Source organism: Gorilla gorilla, chromosome 1 (assembly GCF_029281585.2).
Source record: "Gorilla gorilla gorilla isolate KB3781 chromosome 1, NHGRI_mGorGor1-v2.1_pri, whole genome shotgun sequence".
In the NCBI taxonomy this organism is placed as follows: domain Eukaryota; kingdom Metazoa; phylum Chordata; class Mammalia; order Primates; family Hominidae; genus Gorilla; species Gorilla gorilla.
This window is the reverse complement of record NC_073224.2, coordinates 230,403,113-230,423,192: the sequence shown is the minus strand read 5'-3', so window position 1 is coordinate 230,423,192 and position 20,080 is coordinate 230,403,113. Positions and strand designations below refer to the sequence as shown.

General features: G+C 48.1%; 1 protein-coding gene across 14 annotated transcripts in view; it reads left to right on the top strand.

Annotated features, from left to right (window-relative positions):
• The first annotated feature begins 18,563 nt into the window (after positions 1–18,563).
• KIF1B (kinesin family member 1B) overlaps positions 18,564–20,080 on the top strand; it is a 173,699-nt gene continuing 172,182 nt past the window's right edge. For 7 of the 14 annotated variants that reach the window (XM_031010261.3, XM_055384143.2, XM_031010270.3 and 4 more), the window contains exon 1: positions 18,622–18,983. The gene's annotated coding sequence lies outside the window, so the exon portion shown is untranslated. Of the gene's footprint in view, positions 18,984–20,080 lie in introns of all 14 variants that reach the window. The other 7 variants (XM_031010295.3, XM_031010276.3, XM_031010268.3 and 4 more) reach the window with 6 other exon arrangements.

Here is a 20,080-nt window from a genome sequence, read left to right as displayed (position 1 = left end):
AGGGCGGGCGGATCACAAGGTCAGGAGATCGAGACCATCCTGGCTAACATGGTGAAACCCCGTCTCTACTAAAATTACAAAAAATTAGCTGGGCGTAGTGGCAGGCGCCTGTAGTCCCAGCTACTCAGGAGGCTGAGGTAGGAGAATGGCGTGAACCCGGGAGGCGAAGCTTGCAGGGAACCGAGATCGCGCCACTGCATTCCAGCCTGGGTGAAAGAGCAAAACTCCGTATCAAAAAAAAAAAAAAAAAAAAAAAGGCTTATTCTATTACTTGTTACTAATAGCATCTCTTATCTCTTTGAAAATATTTATTATGCTTATTTAAAACTTCTGTTGTGTCCAGTCCATTCATTCTGCTTCCCCTGATATAAGCTGCTCAGTTTAGTGTCTCCGATTTCTGGCCATTTGCTCCTCAGATGTCTGGTTATTTTCCTGGGGCTGCTAATCCCCTGGGTGTTACAACCCACCTGGATGGCAACAGCAGTGTGTACTGAGCAAGGTCAAGGCTCAGGCCCTAAGCTGTGCCCTCCTGGTGAGCGTGTGTGTGGACATGCCTGGTGAGCTGGAGGTGGACAGAGTTTGTGGCATTAAATTGTAGGCCATAATTCCCCATGTGCCGTCCCCGCACGTCACCCTGCCGTTCAAGAAACCTTCCTGTGCCTCTCCTCCAGCACTGCTCTTTTCCAAGAGCCTTTTACATTTATTTTATTTTATTTTATTTATTTTTGAGACAGCGTCTCACTCTGTTGCCCAGGCTGGTGTGCAGTGGCACAATCACGGTTCACTGCAGCCTTGACCTCTAGAGCTCAAGTGATCTTCCCACTTCAGCCCCCTGACTGGCTGGGACCACAGACACACGCCATCATGCCTAGCTAATTTTTTTTTTTTGAGACAGTCTTGCTCTGTCTCACCCAGGCTGGAATGCAATGGTGCAATCTCAGCTCACTGCATCCTCCACCTCCCAGGTTCAAGTGATTCTCCTGTCTCAGCCTCCTGAGTAGCTGGGACTACAGGCTTGTGCCACCACACTCAGCTAATTTTGTATTTTTAGTAGGGATGGGGTTTCACCATGTTGGCCAGGCTGGTCTTGAACTCCTGACCTCAGGTGATCCACCCTTCTTGGCCTTCCAAAGTGCTGGGATTACAGGCGTAAGCCACCGTGCCCGGCCTCATTTTTGTAATTTTTTTGTAGAGACAGGATTTCACTACGTTGCCCAGGCTGGTCTCCAACTCCTGGACTCAAGTGATTTTCCCGCCTTGGCCTCCCAAAGTGCTGGGTTTACAGGTGTGAGCCACCACTCCTGGCCTTACATTTGTTTTAATCAGCTGGTCCTTAGGGAATGGAGAGAAGGGGACACTTTGCATCAGCGTATCTATTGATGTCGGCCATCTCTCTGCTCCTGTCAACACAGTCAGACATCTGTGCCTCCCTGGAACTCCTCCTGCACCCTGGGTTGCTTTTGACAGGTGCAGGACTACAGGGTGATGGGGGCAGGCAGCAGACACGACCGCCTCTCCCAGCTTCCCTTCCGCCCAGAGCTGCACCCATTCTTTTCCAAGCTGCCACCACCTCCTCTCCCAGAACTCAAATGCCTCTTTCTTCTCAGGATCTCTCAGTCTCTATGTGGTTTCTCAGTTCCATCCGCCTCGTTCTCTGTTCTGGCCTCTCCACTTCAGTGGTGTAGATTACAACTCCATCTGGCCGGGCTTAGAGGCTCATGCCTATAATCCCCACCACTTTGGGAGGCTGAGGTGGGTAGATCACTTGAGGTCAGGAGTTCGACACCAGCCTGGCCAACATGGTGAAACCCCATCTCTACTAAAAATACAAAAATTAGGCAGGCATGGTGGCACGCGCCTGTAATCCCAGCTACCTAGGAGGCTGAGGCAGGAGAATCACTTGAACCCGGGAGGCAGAGGTTGCAGTGAGCCAAGATGACGCCACTGCACTATAGCTTGGGTGACAGAGTGAGACTCCATCTCAAAACAAACAAACAAACACCCTCCATCTAATAATTCCGAGAAGCTTGTGGTAGATACTCACTCTACAGATGAAGAAACCAAAATTCAGAGAGGTTATGTTACTTGCCTGTGACCACACAGCCTCTCATTGAAATCACTGCAGCTCAGCCTTTTCTCGCTGCCCCCAAACGCTATAAGCCACTCTTGGGAGAATAAAGAAACACCAGCGAGAGCTTTGCTTCCGTCTTTCCAACCCCTGTGGGATACCAGGATGAATAAAGAAACTGTGGTGGTGCCGGTTTCCAGCAGGCAGTCTCTAAATCTTCCATCCTTCTGTATCGCGTACTGCTTTTTATGATGGTTTAAATTATTTATGCTGTTTTATTGAAAGCTAAGCACATTGGAGAAATGGCCAGTAATGGAAAAGTAAAAAGGGGGCAGGCAGACTGCATTGTGGTCGAACGTGGTATCTCCAACCTTGCGAGACCTCGAAAGTCTGTTGGTGTAGAGAGAGAAAGAGAGAGAGAGAGAGAGAGAGTGTGTGTGTGTGTGTGTGTGTGTGTGTGTGAGAGAGAGAGAGAGAAGGAGAGAGAGAGCTGGTTGATGCTCAGGGCTTATCTGATCACTAGGTCTCTGGTCTCTGTTCCCTGCACTGATGGGTTTGCAGCCTCTTTGGAGATTATTTCTCTACCTTTCAGTCTTTTTGTAAAATGAGCATGTTACCTGTCAATATCACAGGTGTAGAAAGAAATTGCTGATGTCATCGCTTTTTTAAAAACTTTGAGCTCTTGTAAGGAAAAGCCTGCTATAAATAAGCAGGGTTAATTTTTAGTTACAAACACAGTCAATTGTTTATATAAATATTATAGATCTAAATGCTTGGGCTGGACACAGTGGCTCACGCCTGTAATCCCAGCACTTTGGGAGGCTGAGGCACGCAGATCACTTCAGGTCAGGAATTCGAGACCAGCCTGGCCAACATGGTGAAACCCCATCTTTACTAAAAATACAAAAATTAGCCAGGCGTGGTTGTACTCCCTGTCATCCCAGCTACTCGGGAGGCTGAGGCAGGAGAATCGCTTGAACCTGGGAGTTGGAGGTTGCAGTGAGCTGAGATCGCGCCACTGCACTCCAGCCTGGGTGACAGAGGAAGACTCCATCTCAAAAAAAAAATTAAATTAAAAATAAATAAATGCCTAGCTTCTTCCTTAGAGTTGCCTTGTCTTAGAGGGCTGTGTTTCACTGTCTTTGCTTACAATCTAGGGAGGCCTTCAGTGATGCAAAAACGTTTTTCTTTTTATTTGAAAGAGAGTCTCACTCTATCGCCCAGGCTGGTCTCGAACTCCTGACCTCAAGTGATCCACCCACCTCAGCCTCCCAAAGTGCTGGGATTACAAGTGTGAGTCACAGTGCCCTGCCAGGGTTTTTTTGTTGTTGTTATTTTGAGACAGGGTCTCTGTTGCCCAGGTTGGAGTGCAGTGGCACAATCACGGCTCACTGCAGCCTCAACCTGCTGGCCTCAAGCGATTCTCCCACCACGCCGGCTAATTTTTAAATTGTTTGTAGAGACAGGTTCTCCCTATGTTGCCCAGGCGGGTCTCAAACACCTGGGATCAAGCAAGCCCCCTGCCTTGCCTTCCCAAAGTGTTAGGATTACAGATGTGAGCCACCATGCCTGACACATTTTTCTTTACCATGGGCTAGAGTGCAGCGGTGCCATCATGGCTCATTACAGCCTGGACCTCCCAGGATCAGACAATTCTCGTGCCTCAGCCTCCTGAGTAAATGGGACTACAGGACTACAGGTGCACTTCACTATGCCTGGCTAATTTTCTTTTCTTTCTTTTTTTTTTTTTTTTTGAGACGAAGTCTCACTCTGTCACCAGGCTGGAATGCAGTGGCGCAATCTGGACTCACTGCAACCTCCGCCTCCAGGTTCAAGTGATTTTCCTGCCTCAGCCTCCCAAGAAGCAGCTGGGACTACAGGTGCATACCACCACGCCCAGCTAATTTTTTTTTGCATTTTTAGTAGAGACAGGGTTTCGCTATGTTGGCCAGGATGGTCTCGATCTCTTGACCTCGTGCTCTGACTGTCTTGGCCTCCCAAAGTGCTGGGATTACAGGCGTGAGCCACCATGCCCGGCCATGCCTGACTAATTTTTTAAATTATTTTTGTAGACACAGGGTCTCCCTGTGTTGCCCAGGCTGGTCTCGAACTCCTGGACTCCAAGTGATTTGCCCAACTCAGCCTCCAAAGTGCTGGGATTACAGGCATGAACGACTGTGCCCAGCACCAGTTGATTTCTTTAGGATGATTGAGAAATCCTATGGCAGCCAAAGGAGCCTCATCTGCAAGGTCTGTCCATGCCTATTGCTTTGTGTCCTATAAATCTAGGGTGCAAACAATATTTCACCTAGAGCATTGCAGGCTGGCCTGATGTTATGACCGTTTATCTCAAATTTTTGTGGCCGGGTGCAGTGGCTCACGCCTGTAATCCCAGCACTTTGGAAGGCCGAGGCAGGTGGATCACCTGAAGTCAGGAGTTCGAGACCAGCCTGGCCAACGTGGTGAAACCCCATCTCTGCTAAAAATACAAAAATTAGCTGGGTGAGGTGGCACATGCCTGTAATCCCAGCTACTTGGAGGCTGAGGCAGGAGAATCACTTGAACCTGAGAGGCGAAGGTTGCAGTGAGTGGAGATCATGCCATTGCACTCCAGCGTGGGAAACAAGAGCGAAACTCTATCTCAAAAAAAAAAAAAAAAGGGTGCATATCCATTTAAATGGCAAAAAAAGGGGTGGAGGGAGATGAGATGAATCAAATTGGTGGATTAGGAGCCATGCACTGATGAAAATAAGATACTTCTAGTAAAAACTGGACGATTTAATGTGTGTGCAGAGTTGGAACTGAGAGTCCATTCCTGCAGAGAAAAATATGGGCTCATTATAGACCAGGATTAAATTCAAACCCCAAATCCCAACTTTCCTATTAATTGACTTGCTTGGGAACTCAGACAGTCAGGAAGGTAGCAAGTGAGGGGAATAAAAATCAAGTTTCTTAGTTCTTACCAATTTTCCTTTTGACCAAATCAAGGACAGAGTCCCAGTTGAAGGGGAAAAAAGGAAACAAATCTTTAAAAAAAAAGATAAGCAATTTCTGTTTCTCTTTGCCAGGAGTGGACTAAGAGCCTGAAATTGCTGCCAAGTAACCTCTTTAGCCATAAATATCTCATCTTTTTTCTTTTTACAAACTGTATCCTTTTGTTCAAGCGCACTCATTCTTGGCCATTCTTGGCGGCGATGCAGGTATGACCTAATTTTGATGTAAAGTGTGTGGGAGAATTAACTTTTAAAGTAACACATCTGAAGCTGGGATGTTTGCAGCAGAGAGGATGAATGTGGTTGAATCAGCCACTTAGAATGTTACCTCACTATTGATAGAATTTCAGATTTTTTCCTCCTTCTTTCTTTATTTTTGTTAGTTAATACTTAGTCAATCTCTGTTTGTTTCACATATTCTTTTTTTTTTTTTGAGACGGAGTTATGCTCTTGTCACTCAGGCTGGAGTGCACTGGCTCAATCTCGGCTCACTGCAACCTCTGCCTCAAGGGTTCAAGTGATTCTCCTGCCTCAGCCTCCTAAGTAGCTGGGATTACAGGCATGTGCCACCACACCTAGCTAATTTTGTATTTTAGTAGAGACGGGGTTTCACCATGTTGGTCAGGCTGGTCTCGTACTCCTGACCTCGTGTGCTGGGATTACAGGCGTGAGCCACCGTGCCTGGCCCTCTTTTTTTTTTGAGATGGAGTTTTCGCTCTTGTTGCCCAGGCTGGAGTGCAGTGGCGCTATCTCGACTCACCGCAACCTCCACCTCCTGGGTTCAAGCAATTCTCCTGCCTCAGCCTTTCAAGTAGCTGGGATTACAGGCAAATGCCACCACGCCCAGCTAATTTTGTTAGTATTTTTAGTGGAAATGGGGTTTCACCATGTTGGCCAGACTGGTCTCAAATTTCTGACCTCAGGTGATCCACCCACCTCAGCCTCCCAAAGTGCTGGGATTACAGGCGTGAGCCACTGTGTCTGGCTGTTTCACGTATTCTAAGGGGAAATCCAGTGTTGTGCTTTAGAGCATGAGGTTTGGAGCCAGTGGTTGCTGGATTTGAATCCTGCCTCCACCACTGTTGACTGTGACCATAAATAAATTACTTACCTCTGTGTTCGTTTCCTGTGGCTGCTGTAATAAATTACCAGAAATTGGGTGAATTGAAACAACAGGATTTTATTCGCTCATAGTTCTTGAGGCCAGATGTCCAAAATCAGTATCACGGGTTAAAATCGAGGTGCTGGCAGGGCAATGCCCCTGGAGGCTCTAGGGGAGAATCTGTTTCTCACCCCTCCAGTTTGTGGTGGTTGCCAGAGTTACTTGACTTGTGACCTCATCTCCCCGATGTCTCCCTCCATGTTCACACCGCCATGTGTTGTAAGATCTCCCTCTGCCTCCTTTTTTTTTTTTTTCTGAGACAGAGTCTCTCTCTATTGCCCAGGCTGGAGTGCCGTGGCACGATTTCAGCTCACTGCAACCTCCGCCTCCAAGGTTCAAGTGATTCTCTTGCTTCAGCCTCCTGAGGAGCTGGGATTACAGGCATGCACCATCACGCCTGACTAATTTTTGTATTTTTAGTAGAGACAGGGATTCACCATGTTGGCCAGGCTGGTCTCAAACTCCTGACCTCAAGTGATCCCCTCGCCTTGGCCTCCCAAAGTGCTGGGATTACAGGCATGAGTCACCTCGCCTGGCCCTTTTTTTTTTTTAAGCCAAGGTATCACTTTATTGTCCAGGCTGGAGTGCAGTGCCATGATCATGATCATAGCTCACTGTCACCTTGAATTTCTGGGCTCAAGCAATCCTTCTGCCTCAGCCTCCCAAGTAGAAGGGACTACATGTGTGCGCCACCATGCCTAGTTAATTTTTGAAAATTTTTTTATAGAGACAGGGTCTTGCCATCTTGCCCAGGCTGGTCTTAAACTCCTGTGCTCAAGTGATACTCCCACCTCAGCCTCCAGAGGAGCTGGGATTACAGGGGTGAACCACCACACCTAGCCTCTTTTAGTAGAGATGAGGTCTCACTATGTGGCCCAGGCTAGTCTCAAACTCCTGGACTCAAGCAATCCTCCTGCCTTGGCCTCCCAAAATGTGAGTTTATAGACATGAGCCACCATTCCTGGCCTCCAGTGCCTGCCTCCCCCTTATAAGGCTACATGTGATGGCATTTAGGGTTTATTGTGATAATCCCAGTTAATCTCCCCATGTCAAAACTTTAATTTACTCACATCTACAAAGATCCTAATTTATATACAGTAATATACAAGTTCCAGGGATTAGGACCTGGTATCTTTGGTAGGGTGGTAGGGAAGGACATTTCTCAGTCTCCATAATCCCGTTTTTGTTGTTGTTGCTGTTTGTAGAGATGGGGTTTCACCACGTTGCCCAGGCTGGTCTCAAACTCCTGGGCTCAAGCGATCTGCCTGCCTCTGCCTCCCAATGTGCTCAGATTACAGGCATGAGCCACTGTGCCCAGCCATGGCTCCAAAACTTTTATTGAGTTCCCTTTTTTGCAGCAATAAGAGGCTCTATTTCATAGGGCTGCTGTAAAGATTATAAAAGATCATTAAGGCCAGGCATGATGGCTCACGCCTATAATCCCAGCACTTTGGGAGGTGGAGGCGGGCAGATCATGAGGCCGGGAGATCGAGACCATCCTGGGTAACACAGTGAAACCCCGTCTCTACTAAAAATACAAAAAATTAGCCGGGCATGGTGGCACATGCCTGTAGTCCCAGCTACTTGGGAGGCTGAGGCAAGAGAATCGCTTGAACCCGGGAGGTGGAGGTTGCAGTGAGCTGAGATCGCATCACGTCACTCCAGCCTGGGCGACAGAGTGAGACCCCATCTCAAAATAATAATAATAATAATAACAGTAATAATAATAATTAATGTGAAGTGCTTAATACAATTCTTGGTTTATAGTCAATGCTCAATAAATACCAGCCATTGTCGTTAGTGTCATCACCATCAACTTAAATTCTTCCTCTTTATGGATAGGGAGAAAAAAATACAGTAGGTACAGAGTGCTAAGATATTAGAGCCTGAATATACTTTAGAATTCAATTCATCTACTCTAATTGCCTTATTTTATACATCAAAAACTGAAGTCCAGAGATATTGACCTGCCCATGACTCCACAGCTAGGAGGTAGCAGGTTCATTTCCTTATAACATTTTAGATACTGTGATTCTGTAATCTGTAGATAGGAAAGCTCATCACAGGAGTGATAAGGGATGAGAGAGAGACAGAGAGACAGAGAGACACACAGAGAGAGGGTTTATTGAGTTCCGGTCTCTTGACTTGAAGGAGACCATGGCTCTCTAGTTATGAACATGAGCAGACATTGCATTTTACAGTCACAATTTCCTTTGATTCTCACAACATGAGGGTGAGGTGGGTATTATCTTCGTTCCCATTTTAGAGACCAGGAAACCGGATGATGGAAGCGATGCAATTGCTCCACAGCACATAGCAAGTGACAGAATTAGAATTCAAACAGTCCAGCTGGAATGACCAGGTGCTCTCAAGCCCTCTCTGATGCCCTCTCTCTAGTAGATGCTTTCTGTCAGCATGAATTATATATTCATCTCAAGTGACTGTGCTCTAAGCAAGAGAAATATGAAGTTCAGACCAGCCTGGCCAACATGGCGAAACTTACCTGTCTCTACTAAAAATACAAAAATTAGCCGGATGTGGTGGCACGCACCTGTAATCCCAGCTACCCACAAGGCTGAGGCAGGGGAATCACTGGAACCTGGGGGGCAGAGGCTGCAGTGAGCCGAGATTGTGCCACTGCATTCCAACCTGGGCGACAGAGCAAGACTCCCTCTCAAAAAAAATATATATAAAGTTGAGTTTCTATGAGGCACTGGGAGCTGGAGCCCGAATAGGGTTAGTGATGTCGTTGGGATCATCTCCTTGGATTGGAGATTTGGAGAACAGAGGAGTCAGTGGGGTCACCTGAGATACCATGACTCTGCTGTGTATTTTCAGCTGTGGGCATCGTGCTCCAAGCTCTCTGTTTTGCCTAGAATGTCCCTCTTCTTGTGTTCTGGGATCCTTCCTGGCAACTGAACTCGCTCTGATGGTGTAGGGAGCCCATTTCAGGCTTTGTGTCCTGCCCAAGTGTTCCAGGGCCATCTGTCACTGGCACAACAATTTCAGTAAACAACAATTTGGTTTCCTTAATCATGGCTTTAAGACCAGAGTTAATTGATACAAGGTTGTTCTTAATTAGTAAAAATGCCTGTTACAGAAAAATGATGCACAAACTGCAATTCACAAGAAGTAAATCTATGCAGAGTATTCTTATCTGGCCTAAATGATAGCTCCCCAGTGAGGACCAGGGAAAACAGCAAGACATGCTGATTACAGGGCTGACCATGTGTGCGAAGAGCCCACAGCTGATGAAAACAAAATCTTGAATTTATCATTGGAAATTAAGAGAACACACAAAATTAAAATTTCCTGGCACTTTGGGACACCAAGGGGGGCAGATCACGAGGTCAGGAGATAGAGACCATCCTGGCCAACATGGTGAAACCCTGTCTCTACTAAAAATACAAAAATTAGCTGGGCACTGTGGCACATGCCTGTAATCCCAGCTACTTGGGAGGCTGAGGCAGGATAATTGCTTGAACCAGGGAATCAGAGGTTGCAGTGAGCCGAGATCGCACCACTGCACTCCAGCCTGGTGACAACTCTGTCTCAAAAAAAAAATAATAATTTCACTCTTTCAGTCTTTAAAAAAATAAGACTCTGGTTCTTGGTTTGTTTTTTCTGTCTGGATTGTTTGGTATTTACTATGTGGTCCTTAGGGCCACGGTGATCTCTGTGATTTTTTTTTTTTTTTTTTTTTTGAGACGGAGTCTCGCTCTGTCACCCAGGCTGGAGTGCAGTGGTGATCTCGGCTCACCGCAACCTCCGCCTCCTGGGTTCACGCCATTCTCCTGCCTCAGCCTCCCGAGTAGCTGGGACTACAGGCGCCCACCACCACGCCCGGCTATTTTTTTGTATTTTTAGTAGAGACAGGGTTTCACCGTGTTAGCCAGGATGGTCTCGATCTCCTGACCTCGTGATCCCCCCGCCTCGGCCTCCCAAAGTGCTGGGATTACAGGCACGAGCCACCGTGCCCGGCCGATCTCTGTGACTGACTAACCTGCAGTGTGATGAATATAGTACTTGGTAAACTGACATTCATTTAAATATAATTGCTGGGCACGGTGCTGTAATCCCAGCACTTTGGGAGGCTAAGGCAGGCAGATCATGAGGTCAGGAGTTGAAGACCAGCCTGACCAACATGGTGAAACCCCATCTCTACTAAACCCCATCTCTGACTAATACAAAAATTAGTCAGGTGTGGTGGCAGGTGCCTGTAGTCCCAGCTACTAGGGAGGCTGGGAGGCTGAGGCATGAGAATCGCTTGAACCTGGGAGGCGGAAGTTGCAGTGAGCCGAGATTGCGCCACTGCACTCCAGCTTGGGCGACAGAGCCAGACACAGTCTCAAAGAAAAAAAAAAATTCGGTCCTCAGCAAACTAGAGACTTGCTGTGCTTATTTCCTGACTAGGTAGCAGACCAGTTCTAAAGCATCTTCCAGTTTTGATTTTCTGATTCCAAATAACCCTGGCATAAGTGGTGCCACTGTACATTAATATTAATGAGTTAAACCAGATTGCATCCTGTTTGTTAAAGTATTCACTGGAAAAAAACAGAAAATTTATTGATTTGTCTTAAACTCCTTATTGTCATTATTTAATTCAGTGTTTAATAGATACATACTTACATAAAATAGACACTAATTAATATTTATACGGATTTTGCATAGGAAAGCATATATTTTCTAGATTTAATGGGGTAGAGAGCTGCCTAGTCTGTTAAGTCCAACAATATAAGCAGTTCCTATTTTTACTCAGGCAACATGATCTAGGACTCAAGTACATGTGTTACCTGACCTTGGTTAAAATAACTGAAAAGTAATTCTCTTTATGGGCATGGATGGTCCTGTAGAGGATTTTGCCAGAAATGAAACTGGGCTCTTCCCACATAATTTTGTCAGTGCAAGAGTCGGCATGTGGCAGTTTTGAGTGAATATGGACTCCGTCAGGAAGGGATTTCCATAACACATTTACCAAATGTGTGGCCGAGACGCGGTGGCCTTTTACAGTGCAGGCTGTGAGACTAGGGCATCTGAAAACCAGGTCAGAGAGAGAGGATTATGGCTTGCTGTCTCCCACCCACTTGGCTCCTCACACATGGCTCAGCTGCTGGGGATCGGTCCCATGCCCTCTGATGTAGCTGCCGACCCAGTCTGCAGAGGATTACTGGTGGCATCACAGCTGGGATGCCTCTGGACAAATATCTTTTTTTTTTTTTTTGAGATGGAGTTTCTCTATTGTTGCCCAGGCTGGAGTACAACGGCACGATCTCAGCTCACTGCAACCTCTGCCTCCTGGGTTCAAGAGATTCTCTTGCCTCAGCCTCCTAAGAAGCTAGGAGTATAGAACTGTGCCACCACGCCCGGCTAATTTTGTATTTTTAGTAAAGATGGGGTTTCACCATGTTGGTCAGGCTGGTCTCAAACTCTTGACCTCAGGTGAACCACCTGCCTCAGCCTCCCAAAGTGCTGGGGTTACAGGTGTGAGCCACTGAGCCTGACCTATCATTTTTTAAGTTATGAAGTTATTTACTTTTTTACAGGTGGAGTCTTGCTCTGTTTCCTGGGCTGGAGTGCAGTGGCTATTTACAGGTACGATAAAAGTGCACTGCAGCCTAGAGCTCCTGGGCTCAAGAGATCCACCCACCTCAGCCTCCCAGGTAGCTGGGACTACAGGTGCATCCCACCTTGCCCAGAATAAATTACATATGTATTTTTTAAACAGGTAGTAAAGTATAAAAACTAACATGATGGCCTGGTCAGTGGCTCACATCTGTAATCCCAGCACTTTGGGAGGCCGAGGCGGGTGGACTGCAAGGTCAGGAGTTCGAGACCAGTCTGGCCAACATAGTGAAACCCCGTCTCTACTCAAAATACACAAAAAATTAGCTGGACGTGGTAGTGTGAGCCTGTAATCCCAGCTACTCAGGAGGCTGAGGCAGGAGAATCACGTGAACCCGGGAGGGGGAGCTTGCAGTGAGCTGAGCTCGTGCCACTGCACTCCAGCCTGGGCAACACAGTGAGACTCTGTCTCAAAAAAAAAAAAAAAAAAACGAACATGATACCCACCCACATACACTGTATTAAACACCGTATTAAATAATGACAATAGGCTGGGCGTAGTGGCTCACGCATGTAATTCCAGCACTTTGGGAGGCCGAGGCCGAGGTGGGTGGATCCCTTGAGGTCAGGAGTTCAAGACCAGCCTGGCCAACATGGCAAAACCCCGTCTCTACTACAATTTTTTTTTGTTTTTGAGACAGAGTTTTGCTCTTGTTGCCTAGGCTGGATTGCAATGGCGCGATCTCAGCTCACTGCAGCATCTGCCTCCCGGGTTCAATTGATTCTCCTGCCTCAGCTTCCCGAGCAGCTGGGATTACAGGCATGTGCCACCATGCCCGACTAAGTTTGTATTTTTAGTAGAGACGAAGTTTCTCCATGTTAGTCAGTCTGGTCTTGAACTCCTGACCTCATGCGATCTGCTTGCCTCAGCCTCCCAAAGTGCTGGGATTACGAGCGCGAGCCACTGTGCCTGGCCATCTCTACTAAAATTACAAAAATTAGCCGGGTGTGGTGGCACATGCCTGTAATCCCAGCTACATTAGGAGGCTGAGGCACGAAAATTGCTTGAACTCAGGAGGCAGAGGTTGCAATGAGCCGAGATCGCATTACTGCACTCAAGCCTGAGCATCAGAGTGAGACTCTTTCCCAACAAAACAAAACAAAAAAGACAATAATAATAATGACAGGGCCAGGTGTGGTGGTTCACGCCTGTAATCCCAGCACTTTGGGAGGCCGAAGCGGGCAGATCACCTCAGGTCAGGAGTTTGAGACCAGCCTGGCCAACACAGTGAAACCCCGTGTCTACTAAAAACACAAAAATTAGCTGGGCATGGCGGTGGGCACCTGTAATCCCAGATACTTGGGAGGCTGAGACAGGAGAATCGCTCTGCTTGAACCTGGGGGGCAGAAGTTGCAGTGAGCCGAGATCGAGTCACTGCACTCCAGCCTGGGTGAGAAGGGGAGACTCTGCCTCTAAATCAATCAATCGGTCAATCAATCAATCAATAATAGACATTTCCAGAGAAGAAAATGGAAGGCGGAAAATCATCAATGGCAGAAATAGCACCTCCGAACTCCAGCCTGGGCGACAGAAGGAGACTCCATCTCAAAAAACAAACAAAAAATAATAATAACAATAAGGAGTTCAAGACAAATCAATAAATTCTCTGGTTTTTCCTCCCAACTCAACATTTCCATCTTCCTGTTATTTTGTTTTTCAAGAAATAAAATACTACAGATAAAGTTGCAGATTCTCATGTCATCCTCCCTTTTTTTGTTTGTTTGCTTTGTTTTTCTCTCTTTCTTTCCTGGGTTAATCTCATCCTGAATTTGATGATTGTCATTGTCATCCATGTTTTCACACCTGACTATACATAAATTTAGTCCTAAACAGTATAGTGCTCATATTCATGCTTCAGACTTTATATATAAATGCCACTGTCCTGCACCTATTATCCTGCACCTTTTTTTTTTTTTTTTCTTGAGACAGAGTCTCACTCTGTCACCCAGGCTGGAGTGCAGTGGCGAGATCTCGGCTCACTGCAAGCTCCACCTCCTGGGTTCACGCCATTCTCCTGCCTCAACCTCCCCAGTAGCTGGGACTACAGGCGCCCACCACCACACCCGGCTAATTTTTTGTATTTTTTAGTAGAGACGGGGTTTCACCATGTTAGCCAGGATGGTCTCGATCTCCTGACTTCGTGATCTACCCGCCTCAGCCTCCCATAGTGCTGGGATTACAGGCGTGAGCCACTGCGCCCGGCCTATCCTGCATCTTTTTAATTTTTATTTATTTTTTTGAGACCGGGTCTCACTCTGTCACCCAGGCTATAGTGTCATAATCTCTGCTACCTGCAATCTCCGCCTTCCCAGAGTTAAGGTGATCCTCCTGCCTCAGCCTCCTGAGTAGCTGGGACCGCACGCACGCCACCACACTCGGCTAATTTTTGTTGTTGTTGATGTAATTTTTGTAGAGACAGGGTTTCAACATGTTGCCCAGGTGTCAAAATCCTGCCCTCAAGTGATTCTACTGCCTCAGCCTCCCAAAGTGCTGGAATTATAGGCATGAGCCCCCACATCCAGCCAGGATCTATTTTTTTTTTAACCATATAGTTAAGCAATCATTTCAGTGCTACTTATCATTTATATTTTCCATTTCCCCATGCTAATTTGTCATGCCAATGCAGTCATATGTTATGATCCTATACCCATGTGGTCTGTTTCTGAACTCTATTCTGTTCTTTTTTATTTTATTTTTTTAGAGACAAGGTCTGGCTCTGTTGCCAGGTTCGAGTGCAGTGGCGTGATCATTGCACACTGTAGCCTCAAACTCTTGGATTCAAGCAATTCTCCCACCTCAGCCTCCTGAGTAGCCAGGATGTTCCATTTTTATATTTCTATATTCTTGTCAATACAACAGAGTACCAATCTGCACAATGTTACTGAGAATCTTGCTAACTTATAGGCAAGTCCCTACACCTCATTCTTCAAAATTGCCATGGGTGGTTTTGTTATATGATTTTTTTTAAAAAGGACATGGAATATATTTATCATATAAATTTTACCATCACCTTGTCAAATTCCATAGAAAATGTGAAATGTTGAAATTTTGATTAGAATTACATTAAGTTTATAGATTAACTTGCTTAGAACTGACATCTTTATTTTTTTTTTCTTGTCTCAGAATAAAGAATACATCTCAATTTATTCATGGTTTCTTTAACGTGTTTCAGTACAGTTGTATATCTTTTTCCCATATAGATCTTGCTCATTCATTTATTACATTTTTTTGAGACGGAATCTCGCTCTTTCGCCCAGACTGGAATGCAGTGACACGATCTCAGCTCACTGCAACTTCCACCTCCCAGAGTAGCTGAGATTACTGCCTCAGCCTCCCGAGTAGCTGGGATTATAGGCATGCACCACCACATCTGGCTAATTTTTTGTATTTTTAGTAGAGACTGGGTTTCACCATGTTGGCTAGGCTGGTCTCGAACTCCTTACCTCAAGTGATTCACCCACCCGGGCCTCCCAAAGTGCTGGGATTACAGGTGCATTTATTCTTAAATATTGAATAGCGTTTATTGCTTTTTTTCTTTTTTCTTTTTTTTTTTTGAGACAGGATCTCACTCTGTCATTGAGGCTCGAGTGCAGTGGTGCAATCATAGCTCACTGTAGCCTTGACCTTCCAGGCTCAATTGATCTTCCCACTCAGCCTCCCAAGCAGCTGGGACTACAGGTACATACCACCACGTCTGGCTACTTTTTTTTTTTTTTTTGTATTTTTTGTAGAGATAGGGTCTCATTATGTTGCCTAGGCTTGTCTCAAACTCCTAGGCTCAAGCGATCAGCCTACTCTGCCTCCCAAAGTACTGGGATTACAGGCGTGGACCACAGCACCTGGCCGGGAAGACTTGATTTTTTAAAAAGATCCCATTAAAAATAGCAATAAAGGCCAGGCTCAGTGGCTCACACCTGTAGTCCCAGCACTTTGGGAGGCTGAGGCTGATGGATCACTGGAGTCCAGGAGCTGGATACCAGCCGGCTCTACAAAAAACAGAAAAATTAGCTGGGTGTGGTGGCGTGTGCCTATAGTGCCACCTACTCAGGAGTCTGAGGTGGGAGGATGGATTAAACCAGGGGGCAAGGGTTGAGGCTGTAGTAAGCTGTGATCACACCACTGCACTCCAGCCTGGGTGACAGAGTGAGACCCTGTCTAAAATAATAGTAATAATAAAGACTTCCTATCAAAAACGAACACTTCGGATTTTTGTGTATTGATTTTGTATCCAGAAACCTGATTGTGATTGTGATTGTGATGGGAGAGTGGCAGTGCACCACGTGACTAGGACTTCTGATGTTCTCGTATCCTTGCATTCCAGAGACAGCCCTACCAGATCATGGCTACATTGAATTTTCTAGTAATTTATTTATCATTTTAAAGAGATGCTTTTATACAGAATTTGTAATCTGAGAAACTGGCTGGGCAGTGTGACTTCATCTGTCAGAGAGGCAAAAGGCTTATGCAGAGTGGGCTGTTTGGCCTCGGATCCCGGAGCAGCCTTCTTTGCCTTTATTGACCCTTCTGTGCCTTCTGTGTGCCCTTTGGCTAGCTTCTTCTCCTGCCAATCACAATCACACCCTCTTCACTACGTTTTTGTTTTAAATTTTATTTTATTTTTTGTTGAGACAGAGTCTCACCCTATCTCCCAGGCTGGAGTTCAGTGGTAGGATCTCAGCTCACTGCAACTGCTGCCTCGTCCACCTCCTGGGTTCAAGTGATTCTCTTGCCTCAGGTTCCCAAGTAGCTGGTATTATAGTCGTGCCCACCACGCCTGGCTAATTTTTGTATTTTTTAGTAGAGATGGGGTTTTGCCATGTTGGTGAGGCTGGTCTCAAACTCCTGACTTCAAGTGATCCACCCGCCTCGGCCTCCCAAAGTATGGGATTACTGTCGTGAGCCACCGCGCCTGGTTCTTCACTACGTTTTAGATTCTTTTTAGATTGTGCTCCATTGAGAGCTCAAGCAATACAGCCACCCAGGTTTTCGTAACTCTCCATGGCGCTCATCACAGTACTTACGCAAGGAGGTCCACGCTATGATGAAGTGGTGTCTACTGTTGAATTGATGAGTTCCTCTTTATTAACCTACTATAGTTTCATTTTACTCTTAGCCGTCAGGAAGCTAAGAGCTGAGTTCTGTGCTCAGTGGCAACATATTTCCTTGACTATGGATTTTTAAAATATTGTTTTTCTGGCCGGGCGCGGTGGCTCATGCCTGTAATCCCAGCACTTTGAGAGGCTCAGACGGGTGGATCACCTGAGGTCAGGAGTTCAAGACCAACCTGACCAACATAGTGAAACACCGTCTCTACTAAAAATACAAAAATTAGCCGGGCGTGGTGGCAGGCACCTGTAATCCCAGCTACTCGGGAGGCTGAGGCAGGAGAATCGCTTGAACCTGGGAGGCGGAGTTTGCAGAGATTTGACATCGTGCCACTGAGCTCAGCCTGGGCGAGAGTAAAACTCTGTCTCAAAACAAAACAAAAAAATTTTTCTTTCTAGGCATGCCTCTCATTCAAACAGCTTTTAAAAAGTCTCTTGCTTGTTTCATTATTGTGCATTTTACGCCTATTTTAAAGCTATACGATTTCACTGCTGTATGCTTTAGTGTAAGCTATGTCAAATCCTTTTGCAGGTAGGTGGAGTTTAAATTCTATAAAATGAGAAGTGATCAATAAAAGCGGATGAAGAGTCTGAGGACTTGAGTGGTGGTGGAGATTTTCCAGAATTATTAGTGTAGAAAATTAATTTCGATGTTTTAGTGCATATGCTTGTACATAATACCTTTTACTCACAATAATACTGTATTTAATTCAGGGGAAGACGTGATTTTACTTTCAATGTCTGCTAGTAAATAAAAAAAATTCACAACCTTATAAAGTAATAGTGCTCGGCCTGGGCCTGATAATTGAATATATTATCACTGAAGATTATATTTTATTAAGTACTCAATTGAACTGTTTCTGAACAGTGAGATTTTTCTTTCCAGCTGAACCTAAATCTGATTTTAAAGAAATCACTGCTCGTGCTTTTGTGTCCTCCGGGTTTCTGACTTCCAGTCTCCCTCCTTCAAGGGCATCTCCCAGAAGGGGGCTGGGCTCATTAACTCAGGGACGGTGCAAAGCGTTTGTTCCTCTCCTCACAGCCCTTCCGTGGTCTCCCAAGGAGACAAGTGGAATGCCCACCAAGTCATGCTTTTCCATTACTCATTCCGCCCTCTCTCCCGAGGTGGCGCGTGGGAGGTGTTGTGCTCGGGTTCGGTAAGAATAGGCCAGGCAGCTTCCCGCGGGATGCGCTCATCCCTTCTCGGGGTTCCGCTCCCACCGCGCCGCGTTCGGCCGGTTCCGCCTGCGAGATGTTTTCCGACGGACAATGATCCACTCTCGGCGCCTCCCATGTTGATCCCAGTTCCTCTGCGGGCGTCAGGACCCCTGGGCCCCGCCTCGCTCCACTCAGTCAATCTTTTGTCCCCGTATAAGGCGGATTATCGGGGTGGCTGGGGGCGGCTGATTCCGACGAACGCCCTTGGGGGGTCACCCTGGAGGGAACTCCGGGCTCCAGCTTTGGCCAACCTGCACCCCCTCGCTGCGCCGGCCCTAGGGCCACCAGGGGGCGCTCGATGTCCCTGCAGCCCCCCCCGCACAGCCCCACTCCCCGGCTCACCCTGCGATTGGCTGGCCGTCCCGAGCTCTGTGCTGTGATTGGTCACAGCCCGTGTCCGTCGCGGGCGCCGGGGCGGATACGAGGTGACGCGCAGCGGCCCAGCTCGGGGCGGTGTCCCGCGCAGGCGACTGCGGGCGGAGTTTCGCGAGGACCGAAGCGGGGCAGTGTGACGGCAGCGGTCCTGGGAGGCGCCCGCGCGCGTCGGAGCAGCTCCCCGTCCTCCGCAGCCGTCACCGCCGGCCGTCGCCGCGCCCTGGCCTCCCGCACTCGCGCACTCCTGTCCGCTGCCCACCGCCCACCTCCCACCTCGATGCGGTGCCGGGCGGCTGCGTGATGGGGCTGCGGAGCGGCGCCCTGCGGCTCGCGGCGGCCGCTGCTCGCGCTGAGGTGCGTCGGTGCGCGGCCCCCCGCGCCCCCGCGCGCCGCGGCTCCTGTTGACCGGGTCCGCCCGTCGGTCTGCAGCGCGGCTGAGGTAAGGCGGCGGGGCTGGCGGCGGTTGGCGCCGCGGCCGCGGGGTTGGGGAGGGGGCCGCTTCCGCGGGGAGGAGCGGCCGGGCCGGGGTCCGGGCGGGGTCTGAGGGGAGGTAGCGCGGGACGGGCGCCGGGTGCGGGAGCCTCGCCCTCAGGGGAGGGGACCCCTCCCTAGGCCAGCAGCGAGTCCCGGGCCGGCGTCCAGCGGTCGGCAGGGGCCCCCGCAGTGCCCTGCACCGGCCCTCCGTTTCCCCCGCGCTGCCAGGCCCCGGCTGTGCCCAGCGCTCTCCAGACCCGCCGCTGCCTGGCCGTTCCCGGGGCTCCGCGCACGTTGCAGCCCGGGGGGCGGCTGTGCTTCGTTTGAAGCCATCGTTTCTCATTTTCCCTCTCCCCTTTCCTCCTTTGTGGTGGGCATCGGGCTTCGGCTGGGAATGTGGTTATGCCCTTTGCCAGATGGCGATAGGAAAGGTCATCGCTTGGCGCTGGGGGAGCCGAGGGCTCGAGGCCTGGAAAGAGGGGTGCGATAGGAAGGGAGGGGGCTTGTTGGATGCTGGCCAGGTATGAGGAAGGCTGGTGTGGTCTCGGCGTTCAGCCGACTGGGATTACTCGGGCAGCCATATTGGGAGGATGATCTGACAAATCCTTTAGGAGCCAAGTCCAGTTGCTGGAAGGCACCGAGTGACAGCCCTGGCAGCTTTCAGGGTGACTGGCCAGACCAGAAGCCAAGTTGTGGGGGTTGGGAGGCTGCTTGAGCAAGCTAGTCATTGTTCATGCAACACAAAACATTCCCGCCCCTAACGCCAGAATGGAGCTTCCAGATCCCTTTTTTTTCCCTTGATTGCTAAATGAGCTTCCAAGGTAAACTGCCTTCAAGATTCCATTCTTGTTGGGGTGAAATTCCGTGTTTCTCTATTCATCTTCTGCGTCCAGTGCGGGGGCTGTGAAAGGCCTGCTGATGCTTTACATGTGCATAGGCCGATCTGAGAATTGCTAAGGCCACTGTATCAGTATGGAGGCCTCGAGTAGCCGTAGAGCATTGGATGGATAGATTTTCAGAGTCGCTCAACTTGCAGAGAAGACGTAAACCAGAGTATTCTGA